The 10,631-nt window shown below is 34.2% G+C and overlaps 1 long non-coding RNA gene across 1 annotated transcript; it reads left to right on the plus strand.

Moving 5' to 3' along the window:
* The first annotated feature begins 393 nt into the window (after positions 1-393).
* LOC141667768 (uncharacterized) lies at positions 394-8,385 on the plus strand. Its single transcript, XR_012552769.1, has 3 exons — positions 394-664; positions 797-843; positions 5,406-8,385. It is a non-coding gene; the product is annotated as an uncharacterized LOC141667768 (long non-coding RNA).
* The last annotated feature ends 2,246 nt before the right edge of the window (positions 8,386-10,631 follow it).

A 10,631-nucleotide genomic window follows, 5' to 3' on the forward strand; every position in this document is an offset into this window, starting at 1 on the left:
AAATGTGAAAGAGCCTGTAATGTGTTCTGTAATTATTAGAGATTGTGGTGCATGATCCACACACTACGGACACACAAGCATTGAGATACATCATAGATTTGAATGGTCTTGTTGATTCATATAATGATAGATCTGATTATTTCTTCATTTATTTACTTTTTAGTTCTTGAAATCTCGAACTTTGACTAGATCATAAGTCTACCATTTTGCCGTTTCAAAGTTCTCTAAAATATAACTTCGACCCTAAGTTAGCTTAACCACATCAATAATTTCAATACAACTAAACTTGTATAATTTTAGTCAAGGCATCTAAATATCTATCACGGGACATTTTGCCATCTATAAATATATAATATAACCTAATTTTTTTTAAAAAAAGAAGAAGAAGAAGAAATCAGCAAAGGGACCACTGATTTTTTGATTTGGCAAATATTAAATGCGGTATTGCTGCTGCAAACGAATAGCTCCAAAATTAAGCAGAGATGAAGAGTTTATGTATCCTTATATGGGTCTACAAATGTAATGTGATGAAAACCTGTTTTATTTGAATTAATACTACCAACAACTTGTTGTACTAGTATATGATTATTATTTATTTATATATTTTGCGGTTAAGTTGCTGGGGATCTTCTGTACTCTGTAGCTGCACCATGCAAATAAGCAGGTTCTTATTTAATTAGTTGTATCCGTTAACACACAAATAATGCGCACACAAGCAGGTTCTTATTATTTTCTTCATCTACTTAAATCTTGTTAAAGAGCATTCAATTTACTAGTTATTTGAAGTGTTGTGCAGTTTTACCAAACACGAAGAGCTGCATGCAGTTGAGAAACTGATGGCCGGTAAGTGGTGACTAGTCTACTATATATACTTGCACTAATTGTTGTCCCAAAAATGAATCTAATTTTTGAACTCCTAATGTTGCTTTTGTTTACCAACTAAACTAAAAAACCCCATTTAAACGCTTTTTAGGCAATTCTCTTCCTGTTGCTTATGTCTTGGAAAGAACATTAATACGTAATTTTGTAAATTACGCGTTCATAACTAAAGAGAGTGTGATTTATTTGTTATATATAGAGATCGATTGGGTAATACTGATATATAGTGTGCTTGACAGAGGTGACCTATATATGTGTGGTTCTGAGCTAATCAGTGAGCTCAGGGTCTAAATTAGACCATCATGTTGAAAAAATTGATAAAATTGTATTACAAATCTAGGAGAATTAAATTTAGCTATATGTTCCGAGCAAAGATATTGTATTATAGGTGAAATATAAAACTAAGTATTACATTGTAACATTGCAATTTAAATATTCAAAATAGATTGATTTGAGTGGTAAAAGAATAATATGGATTTATTTGTGTTGGTTTAGAAAATTTTAATATAAATAATTTACGAGTTAAAATGAATAAGTGTGATAAATAAATGAGTATTTATAAATTATAGACATGTTTGGAAAATTTTACTTATAAGTTAATTTTTTTTACTTAAATTAGCTAAAATAAATAATTTTTTAATATAATTATCTTAATTCGTTAATTTTAAATTAGGTTAACATTTAAAGATATATATTTTAAAACTAAATTTAATAAAATAAAATAAAAATAAATTGATAAAAATTACGTTGTTACTAACATTCAATTTATCAGCTTATAAACTCTAAATTCGACTTATAAATTAGATCGAAAAACAATCGTCTATAAATTATTACATGCTTACACTACAACAAAACTGACCACTTACGAAAATACGGTATGAGTGTGCATATGATGTTGAAAGGTTGATCCGTATGCTTATAAATTATACTCCCTTTATCCTAATTTATCTGTCATGTTTGACTTTTTAAAGTCAAATTAACCAAATTTTGACTAAAAATTTCATATAGTAATAATCGAAAAAAATTATAAAAATTATATCATTAGAAAGTACAAGTAATCTACTTTAATACGTATTCTTCGGTTTTTCAAAATAATGAAAAATTGATGTTTAATTTACGGTCAAAGTTAGTCAATTTAACCACAAAAAAAATCAAACAGCACACATAAATCGGGAAGGAATAGTAATTCATAACAGCATCTCCAAGGGAGAGCACTTGTTAGCAATAATATATACGTGGAACCCTAATTTTAAAAATATAGATAATATGTAAAAAAAACAGTACTACAATGCAGAAAAAGGCACACTACATTTGTTGAATGAAGCCACGTCATTTCCTTCTGCAATATTTCTGCTTATTTTCCCTCCACTCCAGCAGCTTATTTTCCCTCCACTGTACACCTTCCCGCTGGAATATCGGGCTTCATCAAATATATATAATTAAGGTTTGGGATTTTAGAATTGAGCTGAGTTTTACAAAAAATTACATACATATATATATATATAATAATTACATTTAATATATATATACTAATTTAATTTTATATTTTAACTTTATATAATATTAATTGTAAAAATTTAATATCAAAAAGCTGTAAAAAAATCATGTTAACCAATTTTATTAATTACTTATATAATTTTTTATTGTACATTTTGATATAAAAAATTATTAAAAATTATTTGGATAAAAAAATTAGTTAAATATTTTATAATATATAAAAGTAATGTTTGTTAACTAATTTTTTTCATGATTTAAATATTATAATAACATCAGTAAATATTTTTATTTTATACATATATATATATATTATTTCCACTTATATTAAGTTAAAAAAAATATTTTTTATTAATAATTTCTTATCAACCCTTTTTGATAAAACATAACCCTTAAAATTTAAAAATAATAATAAAAACTGTTTTTTGAATATAGCTAATCATTATAGCTAATATCACTGAAGCAGAATTCCTTACAGGTTCATCAATTTTTACATAATATCTATTTTCTACTAGCTAATGAATATAGTTATTCTCATTGGAGATGCTCTAAGTACGCACAAACATGCCTATTATACCAATATTATAATCATAACTTAACAAGACTTGGTAAATATTACACATGATTATATTTTAAAAATAGAATATGATGACATTTGGATGAGATTATAAATAAAAATTTGAAAGGGACATTCAGAAGCCCGCAGAAAGTCTAGCACCTACAGGGGCCTTTGCCATTACTAATAATAAAGTCTCGCAAATTTAATTTGGAATCTAATGCTTTCTTCGATAATTCAGATTGGCTAGGACTGATATTCCTGTAGTTTTGCTTTTGCGCTGGACGAATTTAATTACATTTGAATATTATCTCAATCCCTCTACCAATTTACAGTGATTTAGGAAAGTTGACATGCATGCAGGGACGGTACGAATCTGCGAAAATTACTTCTTGGTAAAAAGAAAAAGTTAAAACAAGATTGCCGGTGTATATTTAAGGGGTTTATGCATTGTATGTTTATAACCTGTGTACATGATGTATTGATGTGTGTTGCAGTGCATGCACCATGACAACACTGTCTCTGCTCCCTTACATATGCATATTCATTGTTTTCCACATATTCACACCTTCATTATCGATGCTAGTTGAGATTTGAAAATATATACATACACACATTTTATACAATAATACAAGTAAAAGAGAGCTAACCAACATTGGAGTTTGGAGGGATGTGATAGCCTCAATGAAACATTTCAGCAATTATATTCATTCAATATTGGCTGGAATAATTTGTCATACAAATAAACAGTAATTATATATGATCCACGGCTCTGATAAATTTAAAATTTATTGATTAAATGCTGTATGGTGTATATTATTACCCTATGCTTGTAACACAAAATAATTCTGAATGTTTGCATATACCAGCCGTATGGCTGTGAAAGAGTGATTCTAGAAAAAGCAAGATATGCATCGTCAGACATACATTATGTGAAACACAGACGTCGCAGTAGTACACAAGATAACAAGTCTAGCTAGCTGTAATGAACACTTTCACCAAGGTGGTGCATGATTCTCTATACATCTCAACTTTCACTCTTTGGAATCCTAACAATTAAAGTCATTACCAAACAATTCTCTTCCCCTCTCACCTTTCTCATTGACAAAGGCCTAGTAATCTATACAATTGACAAGGCATCTTTTTCTTTCTCCTCCATTCGCAATTCTTTTCTTGTCAAATACCTATAATAAGACACTAAATACTGGAGGTAAACAACATTGAAAACAACCTACACCGATTATTCATGTACGAGTAAAATTAATCTATTTTATAATATTATTGAGGGGTTTACAATGCCTAATGAGTCACTTTCCTGTATATGGCCTAACATTAATGGTCATGTTTGGTTCTCGTCATTTTCTATAAACCTTTCTATTTTTCTCCCTCATTTCACTTCATTCAGATCTTAAGACGTAACAACTCCCACGCATACCTGATATTATCTGGAAGGATCTAGTAAGATGTACCGAGGGACATGTGTCTCCCATAAAATCAAATTTTATATTTTTTATTATTAATATTATTGAAAATGTATGAATGTATCCACTCAAAATTTAAAAATATAAAGATGTTTTCTAAAAAATTGTCCGGTATCCTCTAAACATATTTCCTGGATCAGCCCCTGAATATTATTACAATGTTTTAAATTAAAGTATGCTGAGTAATTAAATGGTTGAAATGTCCTCCTTTTGGTGACTAATGGTTAATCGGACATCAATTCAAAAAATCAAATTGTTTATGAGTGATTAGAGCTTATCTTTTACAGTTTCAAGTTTCTAATCTGGCATAATTTATCTCTTATTGTTTCGGGGTTTGATTCTAGCAAATCGGATCGCAGACCACCTATTTTATTTTATGTAAAAATTCTCAGAAGAGTACCTTACCTCTTTCTTAAGTCCTCTCCCTGGCATACCTTATATTTGTTAAAACGGATACTCAATTTATAAAACATATTAGTCTAATTAAAAAAGGGTTTCCTCCTAACAATAAAAGTTTCCTTGCATATTATTTTCTCACAATTCTGTTGGAATAGTTGAGATTTTGCCTAGACCTGGAAATCTGGAAAACTCCTAGCTAGACGCAATACATAAAGAAATATGGTAGTGATAATAACTAGCTGGGAATAAGGTTAAGGAAATGATCAACCCACCATGTGTAGGCAGAAAAAAATGGCATGTTTGGAGTCATATATATTCCTTGTGAACCCTACCAATATAATTAATTGTCACTGCTTTTATTATTGCCTCACCTTTCATGCACACAATGTAAAATGCCTTCTCCTTAATGCTGAGAATAAGTATATATATATGGTATTATTACTCAAAAGCTAAAGCATATTTTCCAGATTTCTCAAACACTGTTTATATTTCAAACAAGTACTATTACTGGTCCCCTGTAAATAATGTGATTCGATATTTATCATATTGATCATCTGGCACACCATAAACATAAATGTGCATTTTATTTTGTGTAGGAATCTGTTGAAGAATGGGGGCACGAAAGAGTTAAGATTTGTATGTAGAACGGTACAAGTTACGTGATATAGCGGCAAACTGGAGATGAAGGATGATTGATTTTATCGAAAAGAAGTCTACTCTAGCTAACTACCAACAACTCATATACATTAAATATAAATATTAGAAATGCAAGCATTTGTCAAAAATATAGACTACATACAGATACGATTCAAGTAATTCTGGAAGAGATCAGAGAGATGTAACCCTACTGTATCGTACTAGTATTATTACTAGTATTAATTAGCTCTATTATAGAGCTCATGTAACTTATTAAGTCTCTTGGAAATTGGTTGTACCAAAAATGCTTACCATATCCATATGTTCAAAACCACCCTGATGGGCCAGAAATAATCAGGCTCAGATAGAAGAACAGGGGCCCAAAAGAGATGCCACCCCAGGCCCAAGCCGAAGTGATCCCCAGTGCCACGTGGCGCAGGATAAAAAAGTCAACTGTCTCATGTTATCCAAAATGAACAATTGCATCCTAGCCATTCATGGGTAATCATCCCAAGACAGCTCTGATGAAGAAAAGACACCTGACCACACAGCTCATCTGGACCGTCCAACCTGTCACCAACCAAGAATGATCAAAGGCCAGGATGAAGAGGTACAAAACCCAAAAACCCTAAATCTTGGGACCTATAAAAGGCCCCAAAGGGGTTGAAAAACATTTGACTGTTATACACACATACACACACCCTCACATGTTTTTGAATAGTTCATTCTTCCTTCTTCTTCTTCAAGAAAGACCATTTCTTATTCTCACACCGGAGTTGCCGCGGGATACAACCCCCCTCCGGTTCTGTTTTGCAGAGACCCCTACCTAGCAGGTTAACCGCACCTAAACCGCTGCGGAGGCCGGGTCCCAGCACGTGAGAGAAAGGAGAAGACCTGGGAAGAAACCGAGTTATCATTGGCGCTAGAAGGAGGGGCTAACCTCCGGTGACGTGGTGTCAACTCCAGCTACGTTGCACAGCTACAAAACCAAAGAAACCCTCTCTGCACCATCACCCTTACTGTGTCCTGAGAATAATGACCACGTGAAAGAGTAAAACCTCGGTCTCCGGAACCATTCAGCCCACGGTCGCCCCGCCCAGGGACGGCGAGATGGAAGATATAGATGAAGAGCCCCCCACAGCTCGTGCTTCGTCTCAGCTTCAGCCCGGAGACCAGAGATTAAACATAGAGAAAGCAGCCCACAAGTATGCAGAAACCTCTACAAACCACGAGGAAATATGACCCTGGAGCAGATTCAAGCGGCTATGGACCTGTGGAAAAAAAAGGACAAGGCTCCTGAGACCCGTCCTGAAGACCAGGAAGAGCACTCAAAAGAATCCCGGGGCTCAGTCTTGGACCGAATCGGCAAAACTAAGAGGCCGTCAGAGGACGCACGAGACGAGATCAAGAGGGCCACGCTCCGGGACCGTATTCGAAAGGAGGAAGATGCCAAGGCCAAAGCCAACATTGAAAAAAGAGTGCAAGAGGAAGAAGCCAAACTGAAGAAAAGGGCACGCCGGATCCATGTCTCCTCGGATACAGAACCTGAAAAGGAATCCAAGTAGGAGCAAATGGCCCGAGTTCTCCGGGACCTTAAAAGAAAAGTGGAAGGAGATGTGGAAGTCGGGGCGGCGGCCACACCCTTCACCAGAAAGCTGGAATCCACCCCCAGGGAATCAGCGCTCAAGCACTTCAACTTCGACTCTTTTGATGGACTTGCCGACCCTGAAGAACATCTCAACTACTTTGAACAAATCTCGAACATATACGACTACAGTGACCTCACCAAATGTCATTTCTTCGCCTCAACACTGAAGGGTGGAGCACAAAAATGGTTCAATCGAATCTCCTCCCGGTGCATCGACTCTTGGAAGGACTTTCGGGAGATATTTCTCAAGAGGTTCATGGCGAACCGCATGAATGAGCTCCAGATGTGCCACTTGGAAACCATACAATAGAGAAGCATATAAACTCTCCCAGAGTTTATCAAAAAATTTCAAGAATCAGTCAACCAGCTCTTCAACCTTGAAGAAAAGGAAGCCGTGAATATTTTCCGGCGAAATCTCCACCCAATTTCATGTGAAGGCTACGTGAAGGACCTAATCCATAGGGAACCCCAAAGCCTTGCTTCAGCCTATGTGATGGCGTCTAAGTTTATCAAAGAAAATGACTTCCTCACCTCAATGAAGATGAACAGGAGGATCCGGGATGATGACGAGTCCCCGGAACACCGCCGCCCCTACGGGAAAGAAAAGAAGCACATGACAGATAGACATACCAATTATGTTCAGCAATCCAGGGGGACCCCACCCCGGGATGACTACTCCAGACACCAGAAAAATGAAAAGAAGCCCAAGCCTAAGAGGGAACCAAAACCGGAGCCCGAGTGGACTCCGCTCAATCGGCCCCGGGCCGACATCTTGAGAGAGGTCAAGGGAAAACCCTTTTATTACCCTCCGAAGCCGCTGTTGGCACCCCCCGGGAACAGGGCCCGGGACAAGCATTGTGGGTACCACGAAGATCATGGCCACACCACAGAGAACTGTTTCTCTTTCAAAATGTTCATTGAAGATCAGATAAAAAAAGGCAACATGAACCAGTACCTACAGAGAAGGCTTGACGATAGAGATAAACCCTCCGGTGGAGGGAAACATGTGGTCAACATGATCTTTGGTGGGACCAAGAATGATCAAAGGTCAGGATGAAGAGGTACAAACCCAAAAAATCCTAAATATTGGGACCTATAAAAGGCCCCAAAAAGAGGGTTTTAGAGGTTTTATCTCTTGTATAATCAATCTTTCTGTTCCATCTCTTTACTCTTATATATAATCAGGACGTTGATGGTAGCAATTTATCTATATTCGCGAATGGCAAAACACCTAAAATTAAAAAATTAGGCGCAAATTGAATGATGTAGACCCCTAAATTTACGTTAATTTCAGGTATGAAACTTATTCGTGGAAATACAACCATCACAGGGAACATGCATGACTTGTATAAATATTAGTTACTAATTAGTAGTATTTCTACAATTAATCCATGATAAACGTTTTACTGCATGAACTGCAGAATTAGACGATTTGTTTATCCAACTAAAAGGACATAACCAGCCAATTACCGTCCGCATTTACGTGTTTCTGTTAATTAATCAATACATAATTCATATGTACCGTGCATCCCTTCCAGTGTTTCGTGTAGAAAAGTGAATAAGATTGGTGCATACAAGTCTACTCTAATAAATAAGGATATATACCATTGTTTTGTAACAAGTGTACTCTAATATGTATGTAGTACAGATATTAAGATGCAGAGATATATACTCTCTCCCTCTCATTTGTTTACACTTTCCATTTTTAGATGTCTCTTTCAGTTGTTTACATTTCAAAACTTTTAAATATAGTAAAGTTTTTATAATTTTTAAAATAATTACACCCACTACTTTACTCCACTATACGCATTTTATACATATAATATTAAACGGTTCCATTACTTTACTCACGTTTTTAACTTTACTCCACTATTTTATCACTTTTCTTAAACTCCGTGCCTAACATTTGGGAGGTACGGAAGAAGTATTATATACAATTGTACAATTATAAGCTCCCCACACTCCACCACCTCGTCGGTCTTTAAGCAAGGAAAATGGTCCGGTGTCAGGCCTTACTTATCTTTCCCTTCCCTTTACGTTCTCTTGTGATTGTTTGCCTCCCTCCTCCGATCCTTACTTACAACTACTTCTTCTTCTGTTACAACAACTTACTGCTCATCAACCCCGAGTTATCCTTTCACCACCCCTCTTCTTATTCATTCCTGTCAAATCAAATCAAATATATTCAGTAAATATTGCTCAATGTGAATTACAGTTTTTTAATTACAATAAACTTCAAAAAATTGGGATGTACCCACACAGGTGAGGTCGCCGTTTAAGTAAAATAAGAAAACTAAGGTTTCTTTAAGAAAACCTTGTACTATTTCACTCTTCACCGACACAAATTCATGGAAACAATAAAAAGGATGTGATTCGTGGTTGGTCGTAGTCTTTGTACATAATTAATTATCCTCGATCGGTCCGATGCTCCTGTTTCATAGTTACAAACTTAAAATACATAAGATTCGACATTTTGTTGTAATTGCATTAATTACCTATATTCATGTCACCTTAGGAGCCACAGAATTTGATTCATACTCTGTGCGTTTGTGTAATTAGTTAATTAAAAAAAAAATAAAAGATTGAGATTAATTCGTCGAAGTACTAATTAAGGATTATTCGATAAATTAGACATTAATCAGAGTAAAGTTATGTTGTATAACAATATTCAATATATTGAACTTATTTCTAATAATGATAATAATTTAATTCAAAAATAGTTCATATAGATTAATTGGATTTCAAAAACTAAATCCGTAAATAATCTTTAAGAATTAAGTGAAGATAAATCCAATTTTTTTAAGAAATTAAAGATTTTTAGAGCTCTAAAAATACATCTAAAATTATAATTTAGATATAGATATCTATCAGTGTGGAGCTTTAGCCAGTTTCTGTTCTGGTGGGGCACCAAAATTGAAAATTTAAAAATCACATAAAACATGAAGGTCAGTAAATGGAGGCCATACGCCACTGGACTTTCAATTGTGTTAAAAAAAAACTTTGACGTGAATGAGGGGCCACAATAAATATATCACATTTCCTTAATTTAACAATTTAAAGTATATATAAGTGAACTAATTACGCCTAGTGCTACAAATAAAATACTCTAGATGCAAGCAATTGTTAGTACCGGTCAATAATTGGAATAAACTTTGTGATGACAATGGTGCATTTCATGATACACATAAATCGATAAAATAGAATTGTATAATTGTCAATTGTCACTCAACTTCAACGTCGAAGTGCCATTTTGCCGACCCACCATAAAAACATGAGTGACTTAATCACCTCATCGATGATAACAAACATTATGCATGTAGAGGATGGCTGTTTTGATGATCCATAATGACAAAATATAGGACGACCCTAGCTAGCTGGATTTATATATCAATATCATATGTTCTCTGCGTTTTTTAAATCAATATATATGTTACCTGATTTTGATTTTTTTTTTAAATTTATTTCTTCCTATTAATTTTTTTGACTATTCTCAGTATCTATATAAATTTGATGCATAATTATACCAAAAATTATATAA

The sequence above is a fragment of the Apium graveolens genome, chromosome 6 (assembly GCF_009905375.1).
Source record: "Apium graveolens cultivar Ventura chromosome 6, ASM990537v1, whole genome shotgun sequence".
Taxonomy (NCBI): domain Eukaryota; kingdom Viridiplantae; phylum Streptophyta; class Magnoliopsida; order Apiales; family Apiaceae; genus Apium; species Apium graveolens.